The sequence below is a fragment of the Odocoileus virginianus genome, chromosome 22 (genome assembly GCF_023699985.2).
Source record: "Odocoileus virginianus isolate 20LAN1187 ecotype Illinois chromosome 22, Ovbor_1.2, whole genome shotgun sequence".
NCBI lineage: Eukaryota > Metazoa > Chordata > Mammalia > Artiodactyla > Cervidae > Odocoileus > Odocoileus virginianus.
Window position 1 is genome coordinate 19,540,212 of NC_069695.1, and position 22,273 is coordinate 19,562,484.

The 22,273-nt window shown below is 41.5% G+C and overlaps 1 long non-coding RNA gene and 1 other non-coding gene across 2 annotated transcripts; both read right to left on the minus strand.

The window, feature by feature from the left end:
• Positions 1–2,099: 2,099 nt before the first annotated feature.
• On the minus strand, positions 2,100–12,038 carry LOC110147878 (uncharacterized). The gene is made up of 3 exons (XR_011482802.1): positions 11,962–12,038; positions 9,194–9,285; positions 2,100–2,183 (listed from the first exon to the last, which is right to left on the minus strand). It is a non-coding gene; the product is annotated as an uncharacterized lncRNA (long non-coding RNA).
• TRNAA-GGC (transfer RNA alanine (anticodon GGC)) lies at positions 11,846–11,916 on the minus strand. Its single transcript has one exon. It is a non-coding gene; the product is annotated as a tRNA-Ala (tRNA).
• Positions 12,039–22,273: the final 10,235 nt, after the last annotated feature.

Genomic DNA, 22,273 nt, shown 5'->3' on the forward strand with positions numbered 1-22,273 from the left:
TTCTCTGTCACCCCCTTCTCCTCCTGCCCTCAATCTTTCCCAGCATCAGGGTCTTTTCCAATGAGTTGGCTCTTTGCATCAGGTCACCAAAGATTTGGAGCTTCAACATCAGTCCTTATAATGACTATTCAGAGTTGCTTTCCTTTAGGATTGATTGGTTTGATCTCCTTGCAGTCCAAGGGACACTCAAGAGTCTTCTCCAGCACCACAGTTTGAAAGCATCAGTTCTTCAGCACTCAGCCTTCTTTATGGTCCAACTCTCACATCCATCCATGACTACTGGAAAAACCATAGCTTTGACTAGATGGACCTTTGTTGGCAAAGTAATGTCTCTGCTTTTTTTTTTTTTTGTCTCTGCTTTTTAATATGCTGTCTAGGTTTGTTGTAGCTTTTCTTTGAAGGAACAAGTGTCTTTTAATTTCATGGCTGCAGTCACTGTCCACAGTGATTTTGGAGCCCAAGAAGATGAAGTTTGTCACTGTTTCCAGTGTTTCCCCATCTATTTGCCATGAAGTGATGGGACCAGGTGCCATGATCTTAAGTTTTCTGAATGTTGAGTTTTAAGCCAGCCTTTTTACTCTTAGAGGTCACACCATTTTAACCCACCCTTCCTCCCCGAAAACGTGTGCATGTCAGTTTCTTCCCCATGACCTGACCTACAGAGTGTGTTGTCAAGCCTTTGGACTTTTGCCAGAAACCTTTTTTCTTTTTTTTGTTCCCCCTTGCCACCATCTTTTCCCAGAGTCAGCAGGAGAAACCAGACATCTGAGCTGATGAGTGTGCTGGAGCTGGCTTGGTGGGCTCACCAAGGTCTACTGTGAAAAGTCCAGAGACTTTGTGCTTGTTGTTAAACATTACATTTAAACTATAAAATCAAACCATATAAGCATATAAACTAAATGAATATTAGGAACAAATGGCAATAAGTTCTCAGAAACATGACTTTCTAATCACAAGTTTTACTTACTGTTGATGGTGGTGGTTTAGTCACTCGGTCGTGTCTGACTCTTGCAACCCCATTGACTGTAGCCCACCAGGCTCCTCTGTCCGTGGGATTTTCCAGGCAGGAATACTGGAGTGGATTGCCATTTCCTTCTCCAGGAGATCTTCCTGATCCAGGAATCAAACCCAGGTCTCCTGCTTTGCAGGCAGATTCTTTACTGACTGAGCTACGAGGGAAGCCCGTTATTGATGGTAATTTCCTCCTATTGTCTTTAAGGCTGAGACACAAGGTGAGTGAGTGTGCATCTCTGCTCAGTGACCCACTTACTTTGTAGCTTGAAGTCAGCGTGGTGGAAGTAGTTACACTATGGAAATCAGTATACACTACAAACTGTGACTTTTACCTCCCTAGAAGAATCAATTGTATAAGTTTTACTAGCATAGCACTACTCACTAGGAAAGAAGTCTGTCACTGTTTCCATTGTTTCCCCATCTATTTGCCATGAAGTGATGGGACCGGATGCCATGATCTTAGTTTTCTGAATGTTGTTTTAAGCCAGCCTTTTTACTCTTAGAGGTAGAAAACCTCTAAGAGTAGAAACCCAGTAGAAAACCTGGTTCTGATATTTTTCACAAACCTTGGAGATGTTGTGAGTTCAGTTCCACACCAGCACAAGATTGCAATATAGTGAGATACATGACCTTTTGGTTTTCTAGTACATGTACAAGTTATGTTTATACTACAATAGTCTCTCAAGCATGTGATAGCATTATATCTAAAAAAAAATGTAAATACTTTAATGAGAAATACTTTATTGCTAAAAAGTGCTAACCATCACCTGAGCCTTCAGCAAGTCGTGATCTTTTTGTTGGTGAAGGTTCCTGCCTTGATGCTGATGGCTGCTGACTAATCAGGGTGGTGGCTGCTAAAAGTTGGTGTGGCTGTGGCAATTTCTTGAAATAAGACAACAGTGAAGTTTGTTGCATGAACTGAGACTTCCTTTCACCAACAATTTTTCTGTAGCTTACAGTGCTGTTTGATACCAATTTACTTCCAGTCAAAATTCTTTAAAAACTGGAGTCAGTTCTCCCAAACCCCACAGCTGCTTAGTCAACCAAATTTAGCTAATATTCTAAATCCTTACTTGTGATTTCAAAAGTCTTCTCAGCATCTTCACCAGGAGTAGATTCTATCCCAAGAAACCACGTCCTTTGCTCATCCATAAGAAGCATCTCCTCATCTGTTAAAGTTTCAACAGCATGAAAACAGTGTTAATCTCCTTGTACATCTCTATGAGAGCTCTTGGATGACCAAGTGCATAGTCAATGAGCAGAAATATTTTTGAAAGGAATCTTTTTTTTTTTCTGAGCAGTGGGTCTGAACAATAGGCTTAAATTTCTCAGTAAACAGTGTTGTAAGCAGATGGGCTGTCATCTAGACTTTGTTGTTCCATTTATAGAGCATGGAGTACAATTAACATTTTAAGGGCTCTAAGATTTTGAATGGTAAATGAGCGCTGGCTTCAACTACAAGTCACCAGCTGCAATAGCCCCTAATAGGAAAGTCAGCCCGACCTTTGAAGCCAGGCATTGACTTCTCGTCTCTAGCTGTGGAAGTCCTAGATGACATCTTCTTGTAATAGAAGGATGTTTTGTTTACATTAATGATCTGTTGTTTAGTATAGCCACCCTCATTAATTATCTTAGTTAGGGGATGGCAGAGGATGAGATAGTTAGAAAGCATCACCGACTCAATGGATATAAGTTTGAGTAAACTCGGGGAGATACTGGAGGACAGAGGAGTCTGGCGTGCTGCAGTCCACGGCGTTGAAAAGAGTCAGTCACGACATGGGCGCTAAACAACAACAGCAAAGATCTTCTGGATGGCTTGCGGCAGCTTCTACAGTAGACTTGCTGCTTCCCTTGCACTTTCACATTACGGCGATGGGTTCTTTCCTTAAACCTCATGAACCAACCTCTGCTAGCTTCAAACTTTTCTTTTGCTGATTCCTCACCTGTCTCAGCCTTCATAGAATTAAAAAGGGTTAGGGCCTGGCTCTGGACTAGATTTTGGCTTAAGGGCATCTTGTGGCTGCGTTGATCACCCAGACCATTGAAACGTTGTCCATATCAGTAACAATGCTATTTCACTTTCTTATCATTCACATGTTCACTAGAGTCAGCCTCTTTAATACCCTTCAAGAACTTTTCCTTTGCATTCACAACTTGGTTTTTTGGGGGGCAAGAGGCCTGTTTTTTGGCTTCTTTTGGTTTTCAACATGCCTTCCTCACTAAACTGAATCATTTATAACTTTTGATTAAAAGTGAGACATGCAACTCTTTCTTTCACTTGAGCATGTAGAGGCCATTGTAGGCTTATTAAGTGGCCTAAATTCTATACTGTTGTGTCTCAGGAAATAGAGGGAGACAAAGGGAGAGAAACAGGGGAGTGGCCAATCAGTGGAACATTCAGAAGACACACCCATTTATCTGTTAAGTCTGCCCTCTTACATGAGAGTGGTTCATGGTGTCCCACACAATGACAGTCGCAACATCAAAGATCACTAATCACAGATCACCATGAAAAGTATAATGATAGCAAAGGAGTCTGAAATATGGTGTGAATTACCAAAATGCAGTGCGGGGATGTGCAGAGGAAATGCTGTTGAGAAAATGGTGCCCGCCCGAAGACTTGCTCAACTCAAGGTTGCCAGAAATCTTCAATTTGTTTAAAAAAAAAAAAAAAAAAAGGAACCTCTGCAAAATGCAGTAAAACGAGATATGCCAATATAAATGCCAAACCCAAACACATTTTCCTCCTATGTTTTTTCTCTTTAGTCTGCCTCATGCCTCCTTCAGGGTTAATCTTGCAGTAATATCTACCCGCAGATGTTGGGTTCATAATGCATTTATCTTTTATTATCTTGTTGTTAAATATGGGGTTTGGGTTGGTGTTTCAGTCTGCCCTGTTTGTTACCCTGGCAATAACCATAATGCTAGTTATTTTTCCTCCAAGTTCATGCATAACATGTTATGCTTATGTGTTTAAAACCACGTAAGAATGAGATAATTACATTTCACTGATGTCAGTATAAACTGACCGGCCTGTTTTCCACTGTTTGCGGAGTTTTTTATCCCCCCTCTGGCAGAGGTCTGCTTATCTTTACTTCTGTTTACATGTTTCTAGAGCACTCTGAGGCCACTTTTAGATCTTAATTTATTTTTGAAAAGGAATGGAGATTAAATTTTCTCTCCTTTAGTTTTACGATATTAAATAAATGTTGAGCAAACACTTTCTGGGAGATTTAATCATAAGCAACTTGATTTTTGGCTCCTACTGGCCCTCATTTCTCTCCTGCCCAGGATTACATGTAAGTCATGTTTGTTGGGTTTTCTGGTCTCTCCCAGCAAATGTAAGTGGCTTCATTCCAGGGACTAACACATCCAGACCCCCATGATATTCACAACTGTGCCCGCCATCTAAAGGTGGGTCTTCTGTCTCCCCCACCCAGCCTGGACCTATCTCTCTGCCATGGTTTGGGTTGGGTAAGGGGACCTGATTCCCCTCCTTGTCTCTTTCCCCACTTCTGTTTCTATTACACAGAGTTGCATGCAAGGAGAAAGTTAAGGAAAGGAGATCAAGAAAATTTTTATCTGATGGTTCTTCCACGACCCGGCATCTGCACTTCCACACTTGTTTGTTGTTTAGTCACTCAGTAGTGTCTTGACTTTTTTGTGATCCCCTGGAAGCCCGATCAGCTTCTCTGTTCATGAGATTTCCCAGAGAAGCATACCGATGTGGGCGGCTGTTTCCTTCTCCAGGGCATCTTGTGCACTTGGCAGGAGTTTAAACCTAAATCAGCCAGCTCTTTCAGACAAGACTGAACTTTGGGTCTCCCATGAATGTCCTCCCACATCTGATCCACCTCAAAAGCACACATTCTCTGCTCTTAAAAACTTATTGCACGCAAGTCATCCAAGATCCAGGAATTTTCCTTGACTCTGCCATCAAAGCTTCTCTCTTATATCTTTCATACCGTTCATACTGTTCTTGGGGTTCTTAAGGCAAGAATACTGAAGTGATTTGCCATTCCCTTCTCTAGTGGACCACGTTTTGTCAGAACTCTCCACCATGACCTGTCCATCTTGGGTGGCTGTACACAGCATGGCTCATAGTTTCATTGACTTAGACAAGGCTGTGGTCCATGTGATCAAATTGGTTCGTTTCCTGTGACTGTGGTTTTCATTCTGTCTGCCCTCTGATGGAGAAGGATAAGAGGCTTATGGAAGCTTCCTGGTGGGAGAGACTGACTGAAGGGGGAAACTGGGTCTTGTTCTGATGGGAGGGGCGTGTTCAGTAAATCTTTAATCCAATTCTCTGTTGATGGGTGGAGCTGTGTTCCCTCCTTGTTATTTACTTGGGCCCAAACTATGGTGGGGGCTTCCCTGGTGGCTCAGAGGTTAAAGTGTCTGCCTGCAATGAGGGAGACCTGGGTTCAATCCCTGGGTTGGGAAGATCCCCTGGAGAAGGAAATGGCAGCCCACTCCAGTATTCTTGCCTGGAGAATCCCATGGACGGAGGAGCCTGGTAGGCTACAGTCCATGGGGGTCGCAAAGAGTCGGACATGACTGAGTGACTTCACTTTCACTTTAAACTATGGTGGAGGTAATAAACATAATGGCAACCTCCTTCAGAAAGTCCCACGCATGCACTGCTACACTCAGTGCCCCCAACCCTGCAGCAGGCCAGCGCCAACCCACGCCTCCGCTGGAGACTCCTGGATACTCCTGGGCAAGTCTGGGTCAGTCTCCTGTGGGGTCACTGCTCCTTTCTCCTGGGTCCTGGTGCACAAGGTTCTGTTTGTGCCCTTCAAGAGTCTATTTCCTAGTCCTGTGTAAGTTCTGGCGGTGGGGTTAATGATGACCTTCTCCAAGAGGGCTTATGCCATACCCAGGTCTGCCGCACCCAGAGCCCCTGTCCCTGCGGCAGGCCACTGCTGACCCTGTACCTCCACAGGAGATGCACAAACACAGTTCTGTCTCAGTCTCTGTGGGGTCTCTGGGTCCTGGTGCACACAAGGTTTGTTTGAGCCCTCTGAGCGTCTCTAAACATGATTTCACCCCTCCTAATGTCTTGCTGGGCTTCTCCTTTGTTCTTGGACGTGGGGTAGCTCCTCAGAGCCGCTGCTCCAGCGCCTACCATCTTGCTAGGGCTCCTCTGCCCTTGGACGTGGGATATCTCTTCAAGAAAATTAGATATACCAAGGGAACATTTTATGCAAAGATGGGCTCAATAAAGGACAGAAATTATATGAACCTAACAGAAGCAGAAGATATTAAGAAGAGGTGACAAGAATACACAGAAGAACTATACAAAAAAGATCTTCACGACCCAGATAATCACGATGGTGTGATCACCAACCTAGAGTCAGACATCCTGGAATGTGAAGTCAAGTGGACCTTAGGAAGCATCACTATGAACAAAGCTAGTGGAGGTGATGGAATTCCAGTTGAGCTATTTCAAATCCTGAAAGATGATGCTGTGAAAGTGTTGCACTCAATACACCAGCAAATTTGGAAAACTCAGCAGTGGCTGCAGGACTGGAAAAGGTCAGTTTTCATTCCAATCGCAAAGAGAAGGCAATGCCAAAGAATGCTCAGGCTACCGCACAATTGCACTTATCTCACATACTAGTAAAGTAATGCTCAAAATTCTCCAAGCAAGGCTTCAACAGTATATGAACCATGAACTTCCAGATGTTCAATCTGGATTTAGAAAAGGCAGAGGAACCAGAGGTCAAATTGCCAACATCTCCTGGATCATCGAATAAGCAAGGGAGTTCCAGAAAAACATCTACTTCTGCGTTATTGACTATGCCAAAGCCTTTGACTGTGTGGACCACAACAAACTCTGGAAAATTCTTAAAGAGATGAGACCAGACCACCTGACCTGACTCTTGTGAAATCTGTATACAGGTCAGGAAGCAACAGTTAGAACTGTACATGGAACAACAGACGGGTTCCAAATAGGAAAAGGAGTACGTCAAGGCTGTATATTGTCACCCTGATTATTTAATTTACATGCAGAGTACATCATGAGGAATGCTGGGCTGGATGAAGCACAAGCTGGAATCAAGATTGCCAGGAGAAGTATCAATAACTTGATATATGCAGGTGACACCACCCTTATGGCAGAAAGTGAAGACAAACTAAGGAGAGTCTTGATAAAAGTGAAAGAGGAGAGTGAAAAAGTTGGCTTAAAACTCCACATTCAGAAAACGAAGATCATGGCATGCAGTCCCATCACTTCATGGAAAATAGGTGGGAAAACAGTGGAAACAGTGACAGACTTTATTTTCTGGGGGGCTCCAAAATCACTGCAGATGGTGACTGCAGCCATGAAATTAAAAGTTGCTTACTCCTTGGAAGAAAAGTTATGACCAACCTAGGGAGCATATTAAAAGGCAGAGACATTACTTTGCCAACAAAGGTCCATCTAGTCAAAGCTATGGTTTTTCCAGTGGTCATGTGTGGATGTGAGAGTTGGACTATAAAGAAAGCTGAGCGCTGAAGAATTGATGCTTTTGAACTGTGGTATTGAAGAAGACTCTTGAGAGTCCCTTGGACAGCAAGGAGATCCAACCAGTCCATCCTAAAAGAAATCAGGCCTGGGTATTCACTGGAAGGTATCATGTTGAAGCTGAAACTCCAATACTTTGGCCACCTGATGCAAAGAACTGATTTGTTATAAAAGACCCTGATGCTGGGAAAGACTGAAGGCGGGAGGAGAAGGGGACAACAGAGGGTGAGATAGTTGGATGGCATCACCGACTCAGTGGACATGAGTTTGAGTAAGCTCCAGGAGTTGGCAATGGATAGGGAGTCCTGGCGTGCTGCAGTCCATGGGGTTGCAAAGAGTTGGACATGACTGAGCGACTGAACTGAACTAAACTGAACTGAACTTATACCTTGAGTCACCTAGGCAAGAAGAAAATAGCACTTAACTACAAACTCTAACTTAGGGGACTCATAAAGCCCCTTTTTCTTGAAGAGGAAATACATCCATTGTCTTTATTTTTGCAGGGAGAACTCTCTCCAAAGATACTCCATCAAGATAACTCCTTCTTCCATATTCAAATTCAACTTTTTCATTCACTTCATGTGTGTGGGGTGGGGGTGAGGCTTATGAGCTGCTTCTGTCATCTCTTCTATGCATTCTGCCTGGGGTCTCCCTCTTCCTTTTGATGGTACCATGTGATGTCCTTAAGTGTTCAGGTAAGACCTGCACTGAACTCCCTGTTGCATGAAGGGGATGACAGATGCTGTTATGTTCACGTTGCGTACTATGAATAACTTTAATTTGCATGTTTCAGTCTACACACAAGAAAAACTTGGCATGATCTGAGAATCAATGAATATTAGAGTGCTGCCAACTGTTCCTTATTCTTCCATTTTATATGTGAATTCAACCTAAAATGCTTGGTCACTTCTATTCTAGGCATCCTGGTGGTGCTGACCAAACCTGTGTGCTCCAAATTTATGAGACCTACTTATCTTAGAATTTGAGTGGTTTTTTTGGTATGACTTAAAGGCATTGCTTTGATATTCAAAATTAAATTCAGTTCAACTATATCGAAAGCCAGTTTCATGAGTCTGTGTATAGAGGGAACATTTGTATATAGTTTAATAGCTGTGTCATGCTGTCTGGGTGGGGGGAACAGGATATTAATCATTTCAGCAATTAAATGCCATTCATTTAGGAATATGGACCTGGGAAACATGCTAGCTAATGCTTTAAAATTTTTTAATTAAATGACCAAAAAACTAGTGGACATAGTAGAAAAAGCGAGATTTTCAGGAAGGAAGATGAAATGAAAGCAGAAGGAAGAGTGTAAATATAAATTAAAAAGGTATAAACAGAATAAAAGTTAGTTTGAAGTCCTTTCCATGGAACACGTGAGGGTCAGTTTTAGGCTTTAGGAAGTCTGCAATCCTCCTGAAATTGTTACAAATGTTACTGTGATAATGTGCTTTTTTTTTTTTTTTTTTTTTTTTTAGAAGAGAGGGTTCTTAGCTTTCACTGGATTTTCGAAGGAACCCCCAGTGACTCCCACATAGAAAGAATCATGGTTTATTACCAGTCATCTTACACTTGGACTTCTGAAATCTGGACTGCATGAATCATTCTTTCACTAGATGGCCACACAGTTGGGCTAGTCGTTTTAACCTCATTGGGCACCAGAGTCTTTACCTGTGTCCTGCTGTGAGCTGTGGGTCCCCTGCCAGGCACAGGAGTGGGGCTTAGGCACAGAGCTAAGTAACATTCTTCTTCCTCTCCAAAATCTGGAATCACATGAAAGTAAAATATGTTACTAAAACAGATGGAGACCACATTTCCATCTTATAAATTTTAATTTTATAAAAGCTGGATTGGAAAATGTGGTTGAGACCGGCAGCCAGTGTACCTCTTACATTTCATTCCACTGCTTCTCTGCTTGGTACATTGATTTCTCGGAGCAGCAGATTTATGCCTGTATAAGGTTACTACCCGGAGAAGCAGAGAATGCGTGCACCTGAGGGCACACTTTTCCAAAGAGGGTGTCTAGTACTGAGTCAAGTGTTTACAGTTCATTTTCTCAACTGTACCAAAAAGATTAGTGAGAGAGCACCCAGAGACCACTTTCTTCGAGGAGAGTAAACCATCAGTTTCCTGTTTTATGAGACAAGGTAGAAATGCTGGAAGGCCTGGAAAATCACATCCTATAGAAAGAGACAAAGCAGAAGGGCTGTTTAATAAAATAGCTTTGGAAAAGTCATCTGAGGTCCATGGATGTAGTACATTTCATGTAAATTTTTAAAAGTTTAATTTGAACAAATAAGCATGGTTATTCATTTTTAAAAACAAATGTGCTATAATCAAAGTATTTTGAGAGATTAAAGGGTGATAGTCCATTATTGTTGTTGTTTAGTCACTAAGTCATCCCCACCTCTGCGATCCCACCAGGCTCCTCTGTCCATGGGGTTTTCCAGGCAAGAATGCTGGAGTGACAGTTATTATACACTGTATAAATGGGAAGATAGAAACATGAACCAAAAACCTATTATAAAAATCATGGTGTTAAGAGCAAATTTTCTGAACTGTTAGCAGTAAAAATGAAGATAAACAACCGTGGTGGTGATTCATGAAATGCTGGGAGCAGCAGAAGGGCTGTGGAATCAGAAGAATCATGTACAACTTGAAAGCTTGGGTCTTTGGAGGATGAAGATTAAGTAAGTGAGGAATGAAGTTTTGGGGTCATGACCAGGGATGAGTTTTGATTGTGCCATTTTCATCTGCTAGATTTTATTAGTGAACTGGGTAAATGATGCATGGTTTGCAATTAATACAACTAAAGCTGGTGACAAAGAAGCCAAGAATATACAATAAGGAAAGGGCCAGTCTCTTCAGTAAATGGTGCTGGAAAAACTGAACAGCCACATACAAAAGAAGGAAACTGGACCACTATTTTGTACCATACACAAAAATTAACTCAAAAGGCTTGACTGTAAGATCTGAGACCATGAAACTCCTAGGAAAAACATAGGCAGTTATCTCCTTGGCATCAGTTTTGGCAGTGCATTTTTGGACTTGACACCAAAATCAAAGGCGGCATAAACAAAATAAATTAGTAGGTCTACATCAAACTAAAAACCCTCTGCATAGCAATGGAAACCACCAACAAAATTAAAAGGCAGCCCGCTGAATGGAAAAAAATACTTTCAATTGTATATCTGTTAAAAGGTTGGTATCCAAAGTATATAAAAACTCATACAATTCAATAGCAAAAACTCAAAGAATATGATTGAAAAGTGAGTCAAGGATCTGAATAGACACTTTTCCAGAGAAGACATACAGATGGTTAATAGGTACAAGAAAGTGTTCAGCCTCACTCATCATCAGGGAAATGCAAATCCAAACCACATTGAGTTATTACCTCACACCCATGAGAAGAGCTATCATCAAAAAGACAAGAAATAAAGCGTGTTGGGAAGAATGTGGAAAAGGGGAACCCTCATGCAGCGTTAGTAAGGGCGTAAATTGATGCAGCCACTATGGAAAACGTCATGGAGAGTCCTCAAAAAAATAAAAATTCAACCATTATATCATCCAGCAATTTCACATCTGTGTGTGTATTTAAAAAAAAGCATTATTTATAATAGCCAAAATACAGCAGTAACCTAAGTGTCCAACAATGGATAAAGAAAACATGGTGTATATATACAGTAGAATACTATTCAGCTATAAAAAAGAATGAAATCTTTTGCAACAATATGGATGGATCTTGAGGGCAGTGTACTAAGTGAAATGACTTGGAGAAAAACAAATACTGTATGATCTCATTTATAGGTAGAATAAACAACTAAGCTCATAGATACAAAGAACAAGCTGGTGTTTGCGAGAGGTGGGCCATGTGGGGGTGTGAGAAAAATGGATGAAGGCAATCAAAAGGTACAATCTTCAGTTGTGAAATAAATAGTTTAGGGGGATGTGGTTTACAGCACGGAGCCTACATTTAACAATGCTGTATTGAATATCTGCAAGTTGCTAAGAGAATAAATCTTAGAAGTTTTCATCACGAGAAAAAAGTTATCATTCTATATGGTGATGGATGTTAACTAGACTTACTGTGGGGACCATTTTGCAATATATACAAATATCAAATTATGTTGTACACCTGAAACTAATGTTATATGTCAATTATACCTCGGTAAAAAGTAAACTAGGTAATTGTTGTTGTTTCATTGCTAAGTCATATCTGACTCTTTTGTGACCCTGTGGACTGTAGCCTGCCAGGCTTCTCTGTCCATGGGATTTCCCAGGCAAGAATTCTGGAGTGGCTTACCATTTCTTCTTAAGGGGATCTTCCCAGATCAGGGATTGAACCTACGTCTCCTGCTTGCCAGGCAGATTCTTTACCACTGAGCCACCTGGGAATCCCCAGGAGACTGTTATTACTTATTACCTATCCAAGACTATACCTTAATTGCGCTTTCTTAGTAATCTCATGGAGAAGGAAATGGCAGCGCACTCCAGTATTCTTGCCTGGAAAATCCCGTAGACAGAGGAGCCTGGTGGGCTACAGTCCACGGCGTCATAAAGAGTTGGACACGACTGAACGACTAACAACACGAAGTTATCTCAGGGTGACATATGTAGTATTGGTGTTTATAGTTACATTGAATTGAGTTTTATAGTTCTTTGCTAGATACAGTGACCACTGTCAATCTCTTATTTCTCAGCTGCCTATTCGCCCTTCACTACCTTCTCTGACATAAATATGACAAGCTTTGCCAGTAGGGGGAGCTAGAGGGACGCGGTAGATGTTCTCTTGCGCACTCGTGTCCGAGTCTTTGCGACCCCATGGACTGCAGCACGCCAGGCTTTCCTGTCTTTCATTATCTCCTGGAGTTTGCTCAAACTCATGTTCATCGAGTCGGTGATGCCATCTAACCATCTTGGCCTCTGTCGTCCTCTTCTCCTGCCTTCGATCTTTCCCATTATCAGGGTCTTTTCTAGTAAGTCTGCTCTTCGCATCAGGTGGCCAACGTATTGGAGCTTCAGCTTCAACATCAGTCCTTCCAATGAATATTCAGGGTTGATTTCCTTTAGGATGGACTGGTTTGATTTCCTTGCTGTCCAAGGGACTCTCAAGAATCTTCTCCAACACCACAGTTCAAAAGCATCAATTCTGCCTTGCTCAGTCTTCTTTATGGTCAAACTCTCACATCCATACATGACTACTGAAAAAACCATAGCTTTGACTAGATGGACCTTTGTCAGCAAAGTGATGTCTCTGCTTTTTAATATACTCTCTAGGTTTGTCATATCTTTCCTTCCAACGAGCATGCGTCTTTTAATTTCATGGCTGCAGTCACCATCTGCAGTGATTTTGGAGCCCAAGAAAATAGTCTCTCACTGTTTCCATTGTTTCTCCATCTATTTCCTATGAAGTGATGGGACCAGATGCCATGATCTTAGTTGTTTGAATGCTGAGTTTTAACCCAGCTTTTCCCCTCTCCTCTTTCACCTTCATCAAGAGGCTCTTTAGTTCCTCTTCGCTTTCTGCCATAAGGGTGGTGTCATCTGCATATCTGAGGTTACTGATACTTCTCTTGGCAATCTTGATTCCAGCTTGTGCTTCATCTAGCCTGGCATTTCACACAAGGTACTCTGCATATAAGTTAAATAAGGAGGATGGCAATAGAAGATGGGGCTTCCTGATTCTGCAGCTGTGGGCTTCTTCTCCATGAATTGATCATGTGCATGTGTGCGTGTGTGTGTGTGTGTGTGTGTGTGAAGGTACCATCCAGTGGCACTCAACTCAAGCTCTGTGTCCCAGAGCACACCATCATTTTGAAAGACCCCGGCCCTAACTCTGGCCTGGTGACCCCCTGACACGGACATCCTGCACCTAAGACCTCCTGGTGCCCTGCTGGTGAGAGTGCCCTTGGCCACCACATGCTCAGTGCCTTCAACTCGGCCAGCATCTCCAGTGTCTCCAGTCCTGGGCTCCTGGAGAGTGTGGTTTCAGCAGCAACCTCGTGTTCTCCAGCCTGGCCCCTTCACGGTGCACTTTGCTTGGTGCTCTGTGCTTGCACTGGCTTGGCCTCCTCTTGTTCTGGGAGTCCACAGGGTCCTGGTATCTCTTGCAGTGGGTTCCTGCAGTGAACGCTTCTAGGGACTCCCAGGGGCTCCCAGGTTCAGCAGTTCCTAGAGGCCAGGGGTTTCCCGTGACGTCTGGAGGGCAGGATTAGGGCAAATCCCACTAATGAGGCATCTTAGCCACTTCCCAGCATCCAGTGGGGTGTGGTTTTGCCCTTCCCCATGGGGACTGCATTGCAGCCCTTCTGGGGTACCCATTTCAACCTTAAGGATACTGGGTGCTCCATGTATAATGTCTGCTTCTCCTGGTTCTTAAGAATTCTCTTTAATTCTTATTAGCAAACTCTCCATTATTCCAGTTCCATGTTAGTAATCCTTTATGTTAAATTTTTCTCATTCACATTACTACGTGGTTTCTCTCTTTTTAGTGGATCCTAACTTAGGGATTGGCATTGGCCTTGCAATCTTTCTCATCTTCTCTTATGCTTCTACCTGGTGACCATTCTAAGACTGATTCTACTTTATAATGACTCCTCCTTGTGTCTAAATAGCCCTTAAAAAAAAGTAAATACATAAAAGTAAAAAATTAAATAGCCCTAACCACTTGAAAAAGACCTGCAGTAAGGCATCTCTATTCTAAATTATGTCAGTCTTGGAGATCTAACTCATTTATGGAGAATAATTTCTAGTAGCTCACATGAGTAGGAGAAATCTTAATAGAATATTATAGGATAGAGTTTTAGCTCCAGCATCAGTCCTTCCAATGAATATTCAGGGTTGATGCTGAAGCTGAAGCTCCAATACTTTGGCCACCTGACGTGAAGAGCCGACTCACTGGAAAAGACCCTGATGCTGGGAAAGATTTAGGGCAGAGGATGAGATGGTTGGATGGCATCACTGACTCAGTGGATGTGAATTTGAGCAAACTCCGGGAGATGAAGGACAGGGAAGCCTGGCATGTCGCAGTCTATGGGGTCACAAAGAGTTGGATACAACTTAGTGATTGACTAACAGCAACAATGGGCCAGAGTGCAGGTCCTGGGATCAGGAGCAACCTACCTTTTCCTGTGTCTGCAGGCAACTGGCTTTCCCCCCTCTCTTCTCCATTTTCTTTCTCACTTTTATCCCCAAGGAGGCAGGAACTGGAATGATACTTGAGGACTGGAGAGTGGGGAATAAATCGTGGCAAACAGAAGATTGCAGTTTTCCAAGCAAATCTGCTGCATCACTCCAATCAAGACATTAGTCAGAGGAACCTCCAATAAGATTTCCCATGAATGCATGTTGGGACACTTACTTGGCAAACCACGGCCACTTCTCTCCTTTTCCATCTCTACTTTCATACCCACCCCAACCTCCTGCTCCCACGATCCACTTGGTACTGACATGTTCTCAAGTTATCAGTTCCTCTGTGGTCTGCTGTACACCTCGATCCTAAGGAATGCACTTCCATGATTGCTTTTTTCCCTTCTGTTTCCTTTAATAAAAAAGAACTCTCAATTATTGACCCTGAACTAACTTTGTGCTTTTCAACATTAAGGAGTAAATGACTACTGTATTTATACTATACTGTATTTAATACCTATTTGTAGCCCTAAAGAGAAACTTTTTATCCAAATTAACTTGAATTGATGGAATGTGGTAAGAGGAAGAGTAGGTAGATAGTTTTGAGAAGGGCATCTAATAATACTTTTTTGGTCAATCTAAATGCCTCCCCTTTCCGGGTAATATCCAAGCTGGATTTCTGAGGGAAAAGTATTGGTAATTAGAGCTATATGCCAATCAAGCCTTAGTATTTGCTTCTTGGCTGCAAGCCACTCAAACCTTTATTTAACATTATGGTGGCTCAGACAGTAAAGAATCTGCCTGCAACGCGGGAGACCTGGGTTCAATCCCTGAGTGGGAAGATTCCCCTGGAGGAGGGCAAGGACAACCCACTCTACTATTGTTGCCTGGAGAATCCTCATGGACAGAGGAGCCTGGCGGGCTACTGTCCATGGGGTCCCAGAGAGTTGGACATGACTGAGTGACTAAGCATATATTTCCACGGGGCTACAAAGAAGCAAAGAATTGCTCAATTCATGACCCAGCTAGGCATCAAAACTGATTAGACTCTTGAGTTTTCTATGTTTTCATTGCTTTCTATCAGGGGATTTGATTTTGAATTTTTCAAATCCCTAATCTACTTCTAAACTTTCAGGTTGGACTTGTGAACCAAGGGAAATGGTAATTTGCAGGAGGGAGATTTCAAATACCTCCTGATAGGAAGAACTGCCTTAAAGTGGAATTAAAGACCTCAAGAGGTTTTCAAAATCAATTCACAAGGCTTCTGAACATCAAGTGATTCTCACATGAAGAATTTAACTTCTAATCTCAAGTTAAAGAAACATGGGTAAAAAGCAAGGACTGTTGGCAAAGCCTGTTCCAAAAAAGGGGAAGAGCACATGGACAGAAGAAGGGATAAGAATACAATGTTTTATCTATATTTTAATATAATTATGAGGTGATTTCTCTCAATACATTGATTTGAAATATTCAAATTAGCCAGTAATTTCTTTGTGACTTTTATACTCGTGTGGCTTAGAAGAGTAATATATATCAAAAAATTATAAGCAATTTTATAAGAAAAATTTTCTAGCACCTTTTATTTTCTAGATTAACCCTGATACAGTTTTTTAAAATTTCCTTTTGTTGTGGCAGTGTAGTTTTCTTTTTGTGCAGATAATTAGCAAGCAATCATTCACTCATTCAGTTATTCAGATGTTGATTTTGGAAATACCTTGTGCACACAGAAGAAAAGGAAGCATAGAATTCAGTCCTTCAGGCTTATTTTATTTTTAGATTTATTTCTTTTCTTAATTATATATTCATTATATTTGTGTGTGTGTGTGTGTGTGTGCGCGCACACACGTGTGTTTTGATTGCAAGAGTTTTAAAAGTCCTGGAAAATTTGAATTTTTAACCTTCTCACATCTGTTGTGACAAAGTCAGGGCCCTGATTTGGCAAGAATAGAATATTTGTATGTGGGATCTAGACCTTTGTGTACACTCAAATATATTGAATTTCCTGGGCCTTCTAAACCTTCAGAAATAAGAGCTATGGCTTTTTCTAGTTGAAGGCAAATGCCACCTGGCAAGACTATTCAAGTTCCTTCAAAATCTTCATAATCTACTCACACGTTCCCTCTGCATGACCAATAACAAATAAGGAACCCTCAGAAACGTTGAATCCTTGAGTTTCTGTGTGCTTTTCCGAGTTTAGCTAAATGCTCTCACCTTGTTTAAAGATGATGACAATTCTCAATCTCTTTACATCACTTCGTCATTTTCTTCCTAGTGATATTTATTTGGATGGCGGTTTTGTTTTTCCTTGATCAGATCTGCCGTGTTTGGTCTGTTTTAGGGTCTCCTACCCTACTTCTCAAGCTTCCTTGATGGCTTAGTGGCAAAGAATCTGCCTTCCAATGCAGGAGATGTGGGCTCAATCCCTGGGCTGGGAAGGTCCTCTGGGGAAGGAAATGGCAACCCATTCCAGTAATCTTGCCTGGAAAATCCCATGGACAGAGGAGCCTGGTGGGCTGCAGTCCATGGGATTGCAGAAGAGTTGGAAGCCACTTAGCAACTAAGCGCCAACAACCCTACTTCTCCGCACCCCACACAATTCCTTCCTAGATCCTGCTTTTGGATGAATTGCTACTTTTTTTTGCTTTTTAATTTATGAATTAACCTTTTCTTTATTTGGCTAGTGGTGTAATTACTTACTCTGTGTCAAGCTTTGTGATAAGAATTTTACCTTAATCACATGAATTCATTTCTTTTCTATCTATTGATGTTATTGCTTTTGCTTTGCTCTTCTCTTTTTAAATTCTACAGTTGAATGCTTAATTGATTTAAAATGAACTGTCCCATAAAATAGTATTTTTTAACAAAATCACATTCTGTAAACATTGAGTGAATCACTGATAAAATCCATTTGCACACATTTTAGATGGGAAATATTGTTTATAGCAATTTAAAAAACATATGTAGGTCTGGGAATGCTTTAGATCCTGCAGGGAGTAAACTTGCTAATTTAATATTGAAAAAAAAAATTAATCCAGAGAATTCTTTTTTAAAAAAAAATCCAAATGTAATGTTATCTTCAGTCAAGTAAGGTTCAGAGGGTATGTCTCTTTGATTGAAGTTGGGGTGAAGGACTTGGAGGCCTTACAACTTGAAAGTGAAAGTCGTTCAGTCGTGTCTGACTCTTTGTGACCCCACGGACTATACAGCCCGTGGAATTCTCTAGGCCAGAATACAGGAGTGAGTAGTCTTTCCCTTCTCCAGGGGATCTTCCCAACCCAGGAATGGAACCTGGGTCTCCTGCACTGCAGGTGGAGTGTTTACCAACTGAGCTATCAGGGAAGCCCAGTCACTTTCATCTCAAAGGCAATTCCATGGGACCTTAATGGTTAGTAGGGCAGTATGACCTCTTTTACCCTTTTTGTTTTACAAGTGTGGAAACTGAGAACCAAGAATGTCTTCTTGTCAATGCGGATTGCTATCTATTGTTGCTTAATCTGACTTTGTCTTTCTCTATTCTGTATTGCCTGGTATATTTTCTTATGTCGGAATTTTTCAGGAGCCTCTGGCTAGCTTTTGTTGTCTGATTTGGGGATTTTATATAAATAATTGTGGCAAATATTCCTTAAAAGTTTCTTGAAAGTTTGTTTATAATTCTTCAAAGAAATAGCATCAGTTTCCCACGTGGGACCCAGAATATTCTTTTTCATGCTCTCTTCTTTGAGTAAACTTTGACTTCAGAACAGTATCCCGTTTCCATGGAAAAGTAGTGACTATCCTGGCAGCACACATCTGTATACAAGAAGAGCATCGTACAGTCATCTTGTCTTTGTTGTCACCATCACGATTGTCACACAGATAAGCTAGGTTCCTATTTGGTCTCGGAATGTGTGGAGTCACAATCAAAGAAGCCCCTAGCAGAGAAAAACAAATATTGTGTATTAACGCCTGTATGTGGAATCGGAAAAATACTGATAGAAATGATCTTATTTACAAAGCAGAAATATAGACAAAGATGTAGAGAACAAACATATGGATACCAAGGGGGAAAGGGAGGGTGGGATGAGTTAGGAGATTAGGATTGACTTATATTGATCCTATGGATAAAATAGGTAACTACTGAGAACCTACTCTATAGCTCAGAGAACTCTAGTCAATGCTCTGTGGTGACCTAAACGGGAAGGAAATCCAGAAAGAGAGGATATGTGATCCATATAACTGATTCACTTTGCTGTCTAGGGGAAACTAACACAATACTGAAAAGCAATTTTACTCCAACAAAAATTTAAAAAAAAGGGGGGGGGAAAAAAGCAAGCCCTAAGAGCAACCCAAGGTAATAAAAGGAAATGTCAGTATCATTATAGGGTATTCAGCGCATACACCATAGCAGCACGTATCTAAACACATCTCCAAAGTCCCTTCCTCTCCTGAAATCTCTCTTATTCCATTTGCTCCAGGCTCTCTCTCTCAGCTGCCTCTCACTCTCCCTGAAGTCTGTGCAGGTTCATCTTTTTATTTCTCTCCCACTTTTTCTCTACCTCTTTGACTACCCCCTGCTCTCGAATCTATCCCCCAAGTTTGGGAATGAAGTCAACAAAGACAGAAGCCTGTCAAGGGTAAGTGAGGGAAGAAAAGGGGGAAAAAAAAAAAGGCAAAGAAAAAAGAAGGAAAACTGTCCTTTTCTTCTGAAGGATTTAGTGGAAGAAAACATGGGCAAACTCAGGCCGGAACACATTTGTCCTTGTCACTTAAGTGGTTATGTATGCATTAGCTCATTCAATCCTCCCGATAAGTGTATGAGGTAAATAATGTTATTACAATTTCTGTTTTGTTGGCAGGGTAACTAGGACTCAGGGAGATAAAGCAATGTCCTTAGGTCACCTAGCTAGTGAGTGAAAAAAAGCCCTTACTTTTAAGCAATTCGCTATCCTATTATATGAAGTTTCCAGAGTTTCATAAAGCTCAATAATGGGGATTTTACAATTAGAATATATTTTTTCCCTATGTGGCCCAGTTTTCTTCTCCAAATCTAAGCCCTGAGAAGTGCATCTTTGCTTGAAATGAAACTTTATCAGATTACTTGTGCCTTCCCAATCTGCTGACTTCTCAATTGTGGAACCTGGACTCTCTAAAATATTTGCTTTAGTTATTCTAAACATTTAAAATGCAAAATGGTAGAGCTAATTCTTCCTGCAACCATGAGGATATTTTTTGTTGACACCGGTATATTAGAGTGGGTTTCTTTTAGTAGGTAAGATTAGTATGCAAACGTCTTGGAAGGTATATCCTCCAGCATCAGAGTATGCACAGAGGCGGCTGTAACACTTGTGTTGATATTGATGTCAACTGAAAAAATACAACCTAAAAGTTGAGAGTTATGTTTTACTTGGTGGAAATTTTTAGGGATTCAAGTCCAGGAGATATCATCTCAAGTAGCTCTGAGAGAACTGCTCTGGGGAGCCGAGGGAAGAAAAGTTATAGAAATTTTGCAACAATTAGTTTGAATGTCAAAAGATTATTGTTAATTAAAGAAAACCAAATATCCCAAGGAATTTAGCACTTTTCTATATATGGGAAGATGCAGGAGTCTGGGCTCACTGAAATCATTCCTTTGATATGCACCTCAGCTCTCTGAGGCTAGGATCCTGTGTTTTCACATCCTGAGTTCCCTCAAGGCTCACCAGCTCATGCTGGAAGGCTACAATTGCTGATGACTGTGACATACTTATTTACTGACATGGCAGGAAATATCCCATTTCTCTTTGGAGTCTAGAGAGATAAAGGCAAGGTTTGGAAGGTGGCAACAGAGATGCTATCTTGCCTGGTAGGACATGAGAAAAGCTGTAATTTTCTAAAGGAAAAATTTACAACTGTAATATCTGGTGTGAAGGAGGAAGAAATGTAACTGTTGTGGACATTGGAACCACTATATTGATCGTGTGATATGTGTTATATGTCATCATAATTCAGCATGTAATTTCTCCTTGGTTTGTGAGTTAGGGAAGTCCTGTGCAGAAGGGCGTGAGAATGCCAAGGGCAGAGGAGTAAATAGGCGCTTGCTTCAATCTAAGTCTCCGGGGACCCAGATATTCTTGATGAAATTAGCCTTGAAGGGTGGATAATTGCAAGCACTCACTATGCCAACCCATTATTGATCCAACTTTATAACAAAAATGAAGCAAAATATTCCTTGAACGTGGGCAAGCATGTTGGAAAATAATTTTTGAAAAGGTAGGTTCTAGGATGTCTTTACATCCAGGAAGCCCGAGAGCTTTTGTAGTGGGTGCTTCTGAGTTCAGAGGTTCTCTGTTCCGAGCATAGTGAAGGTGCTTCATATTCTGTACGCAGTCATTCTTGATCAGTTAGAACCTTTCTGCTTATATAATCTATAATCCCACAGGATAAAGACCACCTGTGCTTCGGTTTGAGTACATGTCTGAAATTGGATTTGTGGTGGTCCTGGTCCTCTGTTAGTTCTTTATGTCCTGACCTTCTAAGCTGAGAAGAAAGCGGGGAAAGAAATTGCTTTCTGAGGGGCTTCTGTGTTCAGGTTCTGTGGGGCTTTATGTACACAATCTCACTGGCCTGCATAGAGACATAGGATGTAGGTAACACTGTCCCCGTTCCTCAGAGAAGAAACTACAGAACTGAGGTACCTAATCCAAGCTCACTCAGATGGCAGAGAGGCACAGTGGGGCTCTGAATTCAGATTTGCCTGTTTCCTCGCCCTGTGATGCCACCCTAAGCTGTGATATTCCAAAGGATGGGATATATAAATATACATATATACACTGTAGGATCTGCTCATATAGTAGGTGTTAAATAGTTATTAAACATTGGTGGTTTTTCCAGCACCATTTACTGAAGAGACTGGCCCTTTTCCCTCTGTAGACTGTGAACTCCTTTGTCATAAATTAATTGGCCAGCAACTGAAGCAGGTTTAGGAGAACCCATGCTGAAAAGATATGGCTTGGGGTCTGCCATACATATATTTAAATTCCTTAAAAATAAGGAATTTTTGATAATAATACAGACTTAGTTACCTTCTCAGGCCAAGGACAATTCTTTATTAAGATGTTTTTTATGTGTACACACTGCTTTATTTATTCATTTGTTCATCTATTTTTGGCTGCTTTGGATCTTTGTTGCTGCTTGTGGGCTTTCTCTAGGAGCAGAGAATGGGCTTCTCGTGGTGGCTTCTGATTCTTGCAGAGCACGGACTCTAGGCGCATAGGCTTCAGTAGTTGTGGCCCGCAGGCGCAGCTGCTCCACAGCCTGTGGAATCTTCCTGGAGAAGGGATTGAACCTGTGTCCACTGCGGGTGGATTCTTATCCACTGCACAACCAGGGAAGTCCAGCCAAGGACAGTTTTAATGCAAAGGCATAATAACTGATTTAGAATTCAAGACTGTGTAGGCAGGTGTTGGCATCCTACTGAAGGTGGGTCAGATGGCGCCCCCTGCTGGTTTGTGCAAATAAAAGTTTTATTGTAACAAAACCCATTTTGTTTCCATATTCTGCTTTTGCACTTCAACGGCAGAGTTGAGTAGTTGTGACAGACACTAGCAGGCCCAGAAAATATAAAATATTTACTCTCTGGCCCTTAAGGGGACAAGTTTGGGACTT